This window comes from Trifolium pratense, linkage group LG6, assembly GCF_020283565.1.
Source record: "Trifolium pratense cultivar HEN17-A07 linkage group LG6, ARS_RC_1.1, whole genome shotgun sequence".
Lineage (NCBI taxonomy): Eukaryota > Viridiplantae > Streptophyta > Magnoliopsida > Fabales > Fabaceae > Trifolium > Trifolium pratense.
Genome location: NC_060064.1, coordinates 33772883 through 33786966, shown reverse-complemented (window position 1 = coordinate 33786966; position 14084 = coordinate 33772883).

Genomic DNA, 14084 nt, shown 5'->3' with positions numbered 1-14084 from the left:
TCATATGTGCCCCCAATGCTGAGCTCAATGGAGCAATGTTTGTTGTCAAAATTGCTTTCTTTCAATGGCTGTAACAATTTATGGTTGGAAATTGGTTTCAAGTTGGTAGTTTTAACTTTTCAAAATCAAGCTTTAGTTCCTTAAATCTTAAGATTAGGTGGAATAATTGTTTGCATTTGATAAGACCTATGAAATTTATCGTAACTCACGTATATAGATAAGAGAAGCATTGTGCTGACAAGTTGAGTAATATAAGATTGTCATTGGTTGGTAATCACCGGTGGAATGACACTCCTAATAGTATATAAGGTCAAACTATTCTAAAAATATATTAGGACTTCCTTTTTCAGATTTATTAACCTTTATATAGTTTTATTATTATTTTTTTAACAAAACTAAAGGGTTTTGATTTTAATCCCCTCTCCCATCTTTATATTTCTTTTTATTAATAGGAAAATATTGGGCTCTGCAAAAATATTATTTACAAGACCATTTTTTCTTTGTCCATTAAAGTAAATAATTTTACATGTATTAATTATTTATTTACAAAAATTTGTCTGTGTATTTTTTAATGTCAAGTAAAAGGCAAGATATAGCATTATAAATGCATGAGTCGGGATTCGAACCCCATACACTGCTGCATTATCTATTTTTAAGATGGAATTTCTAGTCATTAAACTACTTGACAAAAAAACACAAACGATAAATATCATAAGAGAGAAAGAGAATTAGAAGAGATAAAAGTCACATCAATATCATATATAATTATATATAATTATTATATATGTATAAAATGACACTAGTTCTGTAAAAAAACAAAATGACATTTTCTATTTTAAAAAATAAAAATGACATTAGTTTAGACATTTAATGGCATTTATCTTTTTTTGAAAGGGATGAAAAGACATGAAGTTACTTTTTGAAAGAAAAAAAGGATGAATAATTAAAAGGAAAATATGAAGTACAATTTTTTATAGATACTTATCTTTTGTTGTCCTTTCTTTTTATATAAAGGTTTTGTTGTCCTTATTGTTTGACTGTTTTCTGATTTTCATTCCTCAACTTTTATTATAAGGATATTCATCCTTCTTATAGTCAAATTTTGAAAGACTTTGAGTATTTTTTTCCTTCCGTATAAGACTTTTTCTGGAATTAATTTTTAAAGAAAAAATTTCATTTATAGTTTATAATTCTTTTTTAAGATTTTATATGCTTATTTGTTTCTTTTTTGCAAATTGCATTGACCTTTTATCCAATCCAATTGAAAATAATAATGAGAAAATGGCGTGAGGAGACCGCAAATAAAGCAAGTTAATGGAGGACCGCTCAATCTCACTTCTCAAATAAAAAATCCACAAAATATCTTTCTTCTTCAATTGCCTTGAAAAATCTATTTATAATTTTTTAAAATATTTCTTCTTCTATTTTTTAATAAATTATAAGCTTGACTGCAGTTTTGGTCTTCGTATATATTTTCACCATTTTGTAAAATTAGTTTACTTATTTTAAAATTTAACATCTCTCTATCAAATATTTTGTTTATAAATTAAAGATGTGATATGTTTTAAATGACAGAATATATATATATATATATATATATATATATATATATATATATATATATATATATATATATATAGGGGAGAGATTAAATTACACTGGTGTAATATTTGAGTAATGTTACACCGCTCAATAACGCTTTAATGAATACAAATTTTACAAAATTTACCGTTTGATTGAAAACTTATATCGTATAGATCATCTATGTTGAATTGTATAAAAATCTAAAATCGTTTTATATGTTTTTGAGATAGATCAAAATTAACGGTATTCAATAAAAACGCATAAACCATTAATCTTCATCGGTCTCAATAACATATCAAACGATTTTAGATTTTTGTAAAATTCAACATGGATGATCTATACGATATAAGCTTTCAATCCAATGGTAGATTTTGTAAAATTTGTATTCGTTAAAGCGTTATTGAGCAATGTAACATTACTCAAATGTTACACCGGTGTAATGTGTTTTGATAATCAAAACGACGTGATATATGATCTGATTATGGAAAACTACTAATATTGATAAAATTGTTGGAAAATTTATTTATAAACTTAATTTAAAACATGTCATACCACCATAATTTAGACAAAATATATGGAGGGACTAAAACTGACAAATTTTAAAATAGAAAGACTAATTGTCTAATTCTACAAAATAGTGAAAATAGATATATTTTTTTATTAAATCAAATATTGAAAATAGCAACACACTCTTTAACAAACACACTCTAACACACTCTCTTCTATTGGTTAAAATTTATATGGGTCCCATAAAAATTAAATGGGTCCACATTTTTTTATGGGACCCATGTGAATTTCAACCAATAAAAGAGAGTGTGTTGGAGTGTGTTTGTTAAAGAGTATGTTGCTAGCATTATTCATTTCTTTAATGTACAACTTAAAATACTAGCCAAAACTAAATAAGTAGATATAAGTTTTATCTAAACTGAAAATATCAATATTATTAAGTTAAAAGTTTTCATCTAAATTTAAATTTATGATCTCATAATTACGTGTGTGAATTTTAACGATACTTATCACTTCTATCTGAAGGGAAAAAATTGTGTTCATATCTTCTTATACTACTAGTATTTGGGAGAGAAAGTTGCACATACATTGAAGAGATCTAACTTATATATCTTAAAATTGATATTGAGTCTAACTCAACCTTAACAAAATCGATTTATAAAATAAAAATTGATGTGAGACTTCTTAATAATATCTCTAACTCTAAAGCGAGTTCTTATACGGTTATACTACTAGTTTTTGTTTTTCTTACAGTAATCGAAAGTGTTTTGTTTTGGAACCATATGGTTCACGAGTTCAAGACTTAGGATTGGTATTTTTGTAATTAGAATTCATTTCTAGAGCCACTTGTGCTTGGATGTTGGATGTGTGGCAGCCATGTTTACACTCTAATGTGAAGTAGTAGGTTCCATGTATTAAATATGTCACATCGTTATCTCAACACTTAAAAATTGGAAGACAATTATTGAGACTAATTCATTTATGGACATTGTAATTTATACCTAAGTGTAGATGTTAAATGACACCTTGTTATTGGTTGTTCTCTTTGCATTTAAACTTTGAGTGAAGTTTAGCATGGAGTAACTCACAAGTTAGTTTTTTTAGTTTTACCGTCAGTTTAATCTATTTCGGGAGTCAGTTTTAACATCAAGTGGTTTCAATCCCTTCTGTGGTGTTCTCTATCAAATTCAACGTCAATCATCGCTGAATCAACTAACGTATGGATACAATTCCTAAATTAACACATGTTAACTTGACCTGTAATAAATACATTAAGTACGTCACTTGATAAGGTGACCAACCGGTCCTTATTAAAACACCAAGTGGCCAAAGAATTAAAATCGCATTAAATTTGAGTACACGATCTTAGTGTCTGCAAAATAAATGACAACTCAAGCAAGTGCTCAATCAGAAGTTTTCATGTAGTAGCTGTACTAAAATTCTCACTTGTGCTTGGCCACCATTGTATTGAGTGTTGGCGCAGCTTAAGCTTTTTGGCTTCACACACTTTGGCCTGCACAGGCCTAACAAGCAAGCAGACAATCAAGGAAACACGCGCGCGCTGCACTGTCACTTTGGCCAAGCCAATGAGCACAGTTTATGCAGGATCTACAATCCTTGTTGCTGCAACAATGGTGAATGGATGGAAAGGAAGAAAACCACACGATTAACAGAGGAAGAAGAAGATGAAGATTAGGGAAAAATGGAGTCAGTTTTATTCATCCTCAATGGGGGAAAAATACTTGATTACAATCACTAATCATGAGCCTATTATTTATACTAATACTAGATCATCACATTAGTTGATGATTCTCTTAGGCCCTAACCAACTAACAACTCCCTAACTGACTCTAAAACACTTTAACAACCTAGTTGAAACAAACACTAACTGAATCTAACAAACTCTATTAACAAACTAACTAACTTGCTTCTCAAGCAATTAGTTACACTTTCACTTTTTTGCTAGCTTGTGTAACGACCCAAAATTTAGTATTCGTTATTTAATTATTTTATTACGCGAGGGCGTGATTTATAATTAAATTATTAAGTGGCGAATAATCATTTAGCGAGAACGTAAGTTAATGAGCGAGAAGTTACGTTGTTTGGGCCTTTGGGCGTGGAATAGGCATTGGGCCTAAGCCAAGTGGGCTTTGATCCATGAGAATAGAGAGAGCTATAAGTAGCAAGTCAAACCAATGAATAGTCTCATAAGTTGCAATTCTTGAGAAAGAGCAAGAGGAGGAGCTCATGAGGGAGAGGGAGAGCTCGTGGGAGAGAAAGAGAAGAGCAAGCTTGTGGATTCGTCGAGCTAAGGTACGAGAGTTAGATTACATATTCGTGAGTGATTCGAAAGAGGGGAGGATGTCGATTCCTCCATTCCCAAACTCTTTCCACTCTATTTTCCTTGTGGGTATTGTGGGTGATTTTCTTAATGGGAAATGGATTCTTTTGATCCTAATATGTGTAGTGAACTCATGGTAGATGAGGTAAACAACTTTGGGGAGTTGAAAGTGGGTATATGTAGATGTTTGATCAATGATTTGCATGTTTTGTTAAACTTGCTTAAAACCCAAGAAATTGGCATGATTTGGATTATTTGAGGTATTTGGATGTTTGGAAGAGATGATTAATGTTCCTTGATACCATATATGTTTGGAATGACTGTTTATATGAATTTATAACATGTTTGGATGAATTTTTGAGTTGATTCAATGTTAAACCGCCTTAGAAAACTCAAGAACAGATATTTTCTGGTGTGGTTCGCTACCTGTTCGCTACAGCGAACATGTTCGCTACGGATTCGCTATCTGTTCGCCATGTACCTGTAACCCTCTGATGTAGTTCGCTACCTGTTCGCTACAGCGAACATGTTCGCTACGGGTTCGCTACGGGTTCGCTACGGGTTCGCTACGTGTTCGCTACGGATTCGCTTAGCGAACAGCACTGTGACAGCAACTTTTTGATAATTGTTTTAAGTGCAATTAGGCACTTGTAACATGGTTTAAGGGTATCCTTACATGTTTGTTGATACATGTTGATGTCGTTAATGCTTATTGTTAATCGTTATATGATTCGCACGCGTATGCAATGACTTGTAGTTCAAGTGACTATGTTTATGTTTTAGCATTAATTTGCAATGTTAAGGAAATGATGTGTGTTTTATGACATAAGTGTAAATGAAACTTTATGTGTATAAAAATGGTTATGCAGATAATTATCATGTGAATAATTATGATTTGAGTGATAGGATATTGTGTTATCCTAATGTGTTAGATGTTGGAATTGTGTTTCCGCATCAGTGAATGAATAGCTTCGAGCTAGATAGCGTCATGTATTTGATGTGTTTAAAAGTAATCATGCATTCATGAATAATTGTGTTATGGGAATCATGTGAATTCCAATAATAGATGAAAATAGATTATGTTATGAAAAGTGGCCGAAGATGGGATTATGTTATCCGAGATCTGGAGCCCATATCCAAACATGATATAAAACTGTGTGACTCCTCTTTATGGGAGAGATGGTTGATGATAACCATATCCTACATGATATAAAACTGTTATTGATGCTTATCCAAGGGAGATAAGGTGGTTCGGTAAGTTCCGACGCATCCAACAAGATGTAAAACTGGGTTCATCTTAAATGGGGTGAATAGCAGCATCCAACATGATGTAAAACTGGTTTGGTCCACCAGTGGTGAGACGCTTATCCTGCATGATGTAAAACTGCTGATGTAGAGTCCGTACATGACTATAATCTGAACAGTCCGTACATGACTATAATCTGAACAGTCCGTACATGACTGAAAACTGAACAGTCCGTCATGACTGAAATCTGAACAATGTAAAATTGGTACCACATGCATTAGTCGTGTCTAGGGATGACATGACATTGGATAATTGGCATTAGATGCATTAGGGTAAATGCACATGTATTTGATAATTGTTATGTGACATTATCTGATTGGATTGTAATGTGTTTTCCGTATGCATTAAGCTTTAGTATTTACTAATTATTTAATACTGTGATTGTTGCCATGTCTTGGTATATGAGCAGAGTCCGTCATGACTATAAAATGAACAAGTTATCATGTCATTCTTCTTGTTTTTCCATTTTTCTTCTTCTCCAATAGCATGATGTTTCATCTCCATCTCAACCAACTTATCACACTCATTTGCCTTTTCAACAAGATTACCACATTCAACTTCAAATCCATCAAATAAACCTTGATTTGACCTCAAAAATGCATCCAAAATCTTTTTGAGTTGAAAGTTGTAATCAATGTTGATCAGTTCGCGCTCTTTTTCATTCAAACAATACTCCTCACAATAGTCATTGTGATGATTCGCTCCACAAAAATCACTTCTCAACTTCAATCTTGAAATCTTTGCATCCAACCTCTCTTGCTCATAAGATAGTAAACATAGTTGATAACAAATGATAGCTATTTCTTTGGAATCAACCAATCTATTATCAATCCATTTTATTGCTACAAAACTTAGAGAAAATTTTTAGTAGCAAAATAAACTAAAAAAGACATAAAGAGAAAATTGCATATATACAAAAATAAAATGAAAATAACAGGAAAAAAAATCCTAAGTAAAATAAATTGGCTTGTCAAAATTGATCAACAATCCCTGGCAACGGCGCCAAAAACTTGATGAATAATTTGCAAGTGTACTAAATAGTCGTCAAGTAATAAAATTTATAAAGTTCGTATCCGCAGGGATTGTTTCAATCTCGACAAAACAATTAAATTAAGTTAGGATTAATAATTAAAATGCAAAGGGGGGAGTTTAACTTGGTTTGGATTTTTATCATAAACTTAGAAATAACTTGGGATTCAAATTGATGGAAGAAAAACGATTGATCCTTTTGGTTCATCTAATTACTACTTTTCTTGGCAATTTCATGTATGATTACAAATTACTCAATTTAGTTTCACGATTAGATTAAATCAAAATTGATTATGCCCAATGTCTTGGTAACATAATCCTCTCCCTTGATCATCGATTCCTAATGTCTTAGGTAATCTATGATCAATTGAGGTTTACAAACTTTAATCTTTTAATCTCAATTAACGATCCAAAATGTCTTAAGTGAAAGTTAATTGATCAATCATTCCTAGATCAATCATTCATTCCTATCGTCATAGTAAAACAAATAATTAAAATCATTACACAATTGATCAAGTCATGCAAAGCATTAAGCACAAAGAATAATTGAAGAAACTAACTTCGTAATTCATATATCAATTCATATGATAATCACATTGTTCAAGAAAAATAATAATAAGAATCCCCTAAGGACCAATCATGAGAGTTTAGTTACACATAATAAAATAAAAATGAAACAATGAAGATAAAACCATAGAATAGGCGTGATGTGGGAGCTGCTTGTTTCTTTCAATCCTCCACCACTATGCTAATTCCATTCCTCTGTTCATCCCTTCCTTTCCATCTTTCGCGCAGCTTCCGTCGTGCTACAGTACCCCGCTCTCCCAATTTGCAAAGAAACCTTCCTTTTCATTTCCTTGGTTCGGGTCATGACTTCAACATAAGGCCCAAGTTGTCTTCCTTTCATTGTACACAAGCCCATCATATTAAATGATATATATACTCCCTTTTAGGCCATCACCCACACTACACAATATGTTACTAACTTCACAAAATAAAAACTACACAAAATGAAATATTAATAAAGAAAAATACTTAATTGACTCAATAAACTAAAAAATGCAATTTATTTAAAATGACTTTAAATTAAACACTAAACTAATAAAATTATATTAAAAACTTAATTCAAAAGACTCCAAAAATAGAGACCGATGAGGATTCATCACACACCAAGTCAGCTTATGCACAATATGAATTAATCATCTAGAGTCCTCTTAGATTCAACACACCCCCTTAATTCATGTTGTCCACTGTTTCAATTCCCATTTCACTTCTCAATTTTTCAAATACCTGTGTTGTTACAGCCTTGGTTAACAAGTCTGCAACTTGCTCATCACTTCTGCAGTGCATTAGGGCCAAGTTACCATTGCTTACCTGCTCTCTTAAGTAATGGAACCTTAGCTCTATATGCTTGCTTCTTCCATGAGCAATAGGGTTCTTTGCAAGATTGATAGCAGACACATTATCAATCTTCAAAGTGACAGTTTCACACCTGTCTTGACTGATTTCCTCAATTAGGTTTTTCAACCAAATGGCTTGACAGGTGCTGAGTGATGCTGCTATATACTCTGCTTCACAGGAGGATAGGGCCACTACAGGTTCCTTCTTTGAACACCATGATATTGGTGATCCACCATAGAAAAACATATAACCAGCAGTTGATTTTCTATCTTCATGATCACCACACCAATTTGAATCTGTGTAGCCAATCAGCTTGCATTATTTGTCTCTATCACTTGCAGGGAACATAATACCATAGTTTATGGTCCCTTTCACATATCTAAGTATTCTTTTCACTGCAATCAAGTGTGAACTTTTAGGCCTTTCCATGAACCTGCTAGCAATCCCTACACTGTAAGCCAAGTCAGGCCTTGTATTGCACAAATACCTTAGAGAACCAATCATCTTTCTATAGAATGTAGGGTCTACATCCTCTTCTTCTGCACACTTTGTTAACTGTGACCTTGGCTCAGCAGGTGACAATGCAACATTGCATTTGTCCATCTCAAACTTCTTCAAAATCTCTGATGCATATCTAGTCTGGTGCATTAAGATTCCTTGCTCATTCCTCAGAAACTCAATGCCTAGAAAATATGTCATGAGGCCTAAATCTGTCATTTCAAACTCTTCCTTCAAGTCACCCTTGAACTCACTGATATAAGATTCATTGCTTCCTGTGATAAGCAAATCATCTACATATAGACAAATTATAATGACTCCCTTTGCAGCATCTTTCTTGACATACACTCCATGTTCTGTGACACATTTCTTAAACCCTATTTCATTTAAGAACTTGTCAATCCTTTTGTTCCAGGCTCTTGGAGCTTGTTTCAGACCATAGAGTGCCTTCTTAAGCTTATACACCTTAAGCTCTTGACCTTTCACTTCATAACCAGGTGGCTGGGCAACATATACTTCCTCTTCTATAGGGCCATTCAGAAAAGCTGACTTCACATCCATTTGATACATTGGCCAATCATTTAGGTTAGCAAGAGAAGTTACTAACCTAATTGTTTCCATTCTAGTAACAGGTGCAAACACTTCATCATAGTCAATGCCTTCTTTCTGAAGAAATCCCTTTGCCACTAGCCTTGCTTTGTATCTGGTTATCTCACCCTTTGAGTTCACTTTCAGCTTGTAAACCCACTTCACATCTATTGCTTTCTTTCTCTGTGGAAGATCCACCAGCTCCCATGTTTGGTTGCTTTCAATTGAATCCAATTCTTCTTTCATAGCACCTCTCCACTTTTCACTTTGTAGAGCACTATGCACATCAATTGGTTCAGATTCAGCCATGAATGCTAAATGGATCAACTCACCATCATTGTTCACTTGACCATCTGAGTTCATTTCACACTCTTGTAATCTTGCTGGTAGAGTTCTAGGCCTATTTGATCTTCTCACCTCAGGCACTGGCTGATTTACTTGTTCTTCACTAACTTCTTCAATCATCACACTAGTTGACTTCTTTCTGTCATTAGTGTTCCAGTCCCATTCCTTGAGTTCATCAATTATTACATCTCTACTGATCACCACATTGTTGTTGATTGGATCATAGAGTTTGTAACCTCCAGTTGAGTGATAACCAACCAATATCATCATTGTTGACTTATCATCCAACTTCTTCCTCAGTTGATCTGGTGTGTGTTTGAAAACTAGTGAACCAAACACTCTCATATGATTCACATTTGGCTTGTGTCCTGACCAACATTCTTCTGGTGTGATACCCTTCAATCTCTTTGTAGGGCACCTGTTCAATGTATAGGTAGCAGTAGAAACTGCTTCACCCCATAGCTCCTTAGGTAAATGCTTTCCCTTCAACATACACCTCACCATATCCATTATTGTTCTATTTTTTCTTTCAGCAGTCCCATTTTGCTGTGGAGTATATGGTGGGACTATGTCATGCACAATGCCTTCATTGTCACAGAATTTTGCAAATTCATGTGATACATACTCTCCACCCCCATCTGTTCTTAGGGTTTTGAGTTTCTTACCACTTTGTCTTTCAACTGTAGCTTTAAATTTCTTAAAAATTTCAAACACATCACTTTTCTTACTTATGGAGTAAGTCCATAGTTTTCTGCTAAAGTCATCTATGAAACTTACAAAGTACCTGTTACCTCCAATTGAGTTCACTTGCATTGGACCACATACATCTGAATACACCACTTCAAGTACACTATTGGTCTTACTTGCTGCATGCTTGCTGAAGCTCCCTCTGTGCTGTTTTGACTGCACACACTCTTCACAAATCTCTTCAGGCACTTGCAGGCTTGGCAAGCCTGTCACCATCTTTGATTTTTGCAGCAAGCTGAGGTCCTTGAAATTCAAGTGCCCCATTCTGTAGTGCCATCTCCACTCTTCTCTGTTTGATGCAGTCATCAAGCACTTGTGATTCAGAACATTGAGCCCAATCTTGAATGTCCTATTCTTTGACATTTCAGTTTTTAACATCAAGTTACCTTTAGTGTTGTACACTTTCAGCAACTTATTCTCCATTACAATTCTGTAATCTTTCTCTAGCAATTGGCCTATACTGAGTAGATTACATTTCATACCTGGTATGTACAATACACCAGAAATCACTGAACACTTGCCATCCTTTCTTTTGATTGTTACATCACCAATGGCTTGTACTGCAAGACTGCTATTGTCTGCAAACTTGACATTGTGATTCTGAGTAGCCTTTAGGCTTGTGAACCAATCTTTCCTCCCTGTCATGTGTGTTGTACATCCAGTGTCAAGATACCATTTCTCTTGAAGATCACTTTCATCTTTTGTAGTTACAAGAAACATAACTGAGCCTTCATCATCATCATCATTTCTAGCAATTTTGGCCTCAGCATCACTTGATTCCTCTCTGAATTTACATTCATCTGCAAAATGACCATAATTTTGGCAATTATAGCATTGTATGTGTTTCTTATTAAACTTGCCTCTTCCACCTCTGCCACCTCTTCCACCTCTTCCACCTCCATTGTAACCACCTCTACCACCATTGAACTGTTTCTTCTGATTTCCACCTCCTTTGGTATCTTGATTCTCTTTTCCATTTCCATTCTGATAACTATCTTTTCCCTTATTGCCTTGCCATTTTCCCTTTCCTTTCTTATTCTTGTTACCCTGCTGCACTTGTAATGCTACCTCACCATTGGATTTATCAGAATTTCTCTGATTCATCCTTTGCTCATGTGCTTCTAAAGACCCTTGCAGTTCCTCAACCTTGATAGTGTCAAGATCTTTAGACTCTTCTATTGCAGCTACCACATAGTCAAACTTAGGAGTTAAAGATCTCAGTATCTTTTCAACTCTCATTGTACCAGACACAATTTCACCACATGCTTTCATTTCATTAACTAATTTTGCAATCTTTGTAAAGAACTCACTTACAGTTTCTTTTTCTTCCATTTGTAGCTGTGCAAACTTGCTTCTTAGGGTTTGTAGCTTCACTTTCTTCACCTTCTGATCTCCAGCATAAGCTGTAGCCAAAATATCCCAAGCTTGCTTGGCTGATTCACAATCTCCAACCTTTTCAAAGATATCAGGGCTTACACTTTGATGAATTATGAACAATGCCTTGTAATCTTTCTTCTTCAATTCTTTGTGTTGTGTTCTTTGAACCTCTGTTGCACCTTCTGAAAGTGATTCCACACCATTAATCACTTGATCCATCACATCTTGATAATTGAACAAGACTTTCATCTGTTTGCTCCAATTATCATAATTCTTTCCATCCAAAACTGGAAGATTCGCAGGGAATTGACCATTGTTGAAGGTTGCCATGGTTAAAGCTCGAACCAGGCTCTTGATGCCAGATGTTGGCGCAGCTTAAGCTTTTTGGCTTCACACACTTTGGCCTGCACAGGCCTAACAAGCAAGCAGACAATCAAGGAAACACGCGCGCGCTGCACTGTCACTTTGGCCAAGCCAATGAGCACAGTTTATGCAGGATCTACAATCCTTGTTGCTGCAACAATGGTGAATGGATGGAAAGGAAGAAAACCACACGATTAACAGAGGAAGAAGAAGATGAAGATTAGGGAAAAATGGAGTCAGTTTTATTCATCCTCAATGGGGGAAAAATAGTTGATTACAATCACTAATCATGAGCCTATTATTTATACTAATACTAGATCATCACATTAGTTGATGATTCTCTTAGGCCCTAACCAACTAACAACTCCCTAACTGACTCTAAAACACTTTAACAACCTAGGTGAAACAAACACTAACTGAATCTAACAAACTCTATTAACAAACTAACTAACTTGCTTCTCAAGCAATTAGTTACACTTTCACTTTTTTGCTAGCTTGCACACCAAGTCAGCTTATGCACAATATGAATTAATCATCTAGAGTCCTCTTAGATTCAACATTGAGAAATACTTGTGTTTGGCTTAAGGCAAGTTAAGGGTTAGATAAATAAAACTAAACAATGATTAACAAATATATTTATAACAATTAATCCCTTAGTTCGTCCCATGTCAAGTTTTTCATGGATAAAAAAGCTTAATTACATTTTTTATACTTTTATTTTGTCATTGGGAATGAAGTAAGCTTTAAAAGGCGTTCCCTCTCTCAAAAGACGACCAACTTTCAATAATGTTACCTTACGCTAGGCATGACAATGAGATGGGGAGGGAACAAAATTTGTCCTCCCCAAACCCATAAAATTTGAGTATCTTCGAACCTATCCCAATTCTAGACAGGAATGAAAAATAGAATTTCAAATTCATATCCGACGGGGTTTGAGTATCCCCGATTGAGTTCGGGTATCCCCGATTGAGTTCGGGTATCCTCGTTCCACCCTAATCCCACATGAAATTGGATTGCATTTTAATATATTTTTATTTAAAAAAATTCAAAACTAATTTGTTTCAACAATACCATCTATTTAACCAAAGAAAAAAATAGAGAAAATAATTTATTCAATACTAAACTTAAATAATAAAATTAAAATATGAATGTAATTTACGAGTTTGTTTAAGAGTTTTTAATTTAAGCAAGGTAAAATATGATTTCGATATACACAAGGCGGGTTTGGAGTTGGTGTATATCAATGTCCCCAATACCCACTTCATCTCCGTCTTTTGAAATCGGAAAAATCCAAATGCAAATCCACTCAACTTGAATTTTTACCGTCAAATTAGGGCGGATACCCGCAAATATGAGTTTTATTACCATGCTACGGCCATTTTTCTAGTATCATTGAATAACATTAAAAAAAATATATACTCTCTATTTCAAAAGGGAAACACTTTTTACCAAAAAGCATAGCATAAAACAAAATCGAGAATTACACCTCTCATTGTTCATGTTTTCTGCCAAATGACTACTATAAATAGTACCTAAATTCTGATGTAAAAATGACCTCCCACTATTATAAACACTTTCCAAGTTTCAATAAAAAATTTAGTTTATTTTCTTAGTTTTGAAGCTGCTCATCATAGCTAGGTGTGAGTAGTCCACCTTACCTCTTAGGATTGGAGGGAGTTCCTTTGTGGAAGTTATGTAATTTATTTCTTTACCCTATGTTTTTTTTGACACAACTTTACCCTATGTTATAACTAGATTAATCAATATCCTATCCTATGTTATAACATCCATGTATTGATTAATCTAGTCTTATGGTGTTATTTTGTTTTAGAAGTGTGTTGGCCCTATTTGCATGTTTTGGATGTAGCTCTGAGGCTCGAGAGACAAAGATCAAAATCAGAAATATAAGACTAGACAAAGAGTTCTATGCATGAGAATAGCTATAATTGCTTGAGATTTATTTAGGAGAAAATGAGAGAAAAAAATTTAATGGTTCAC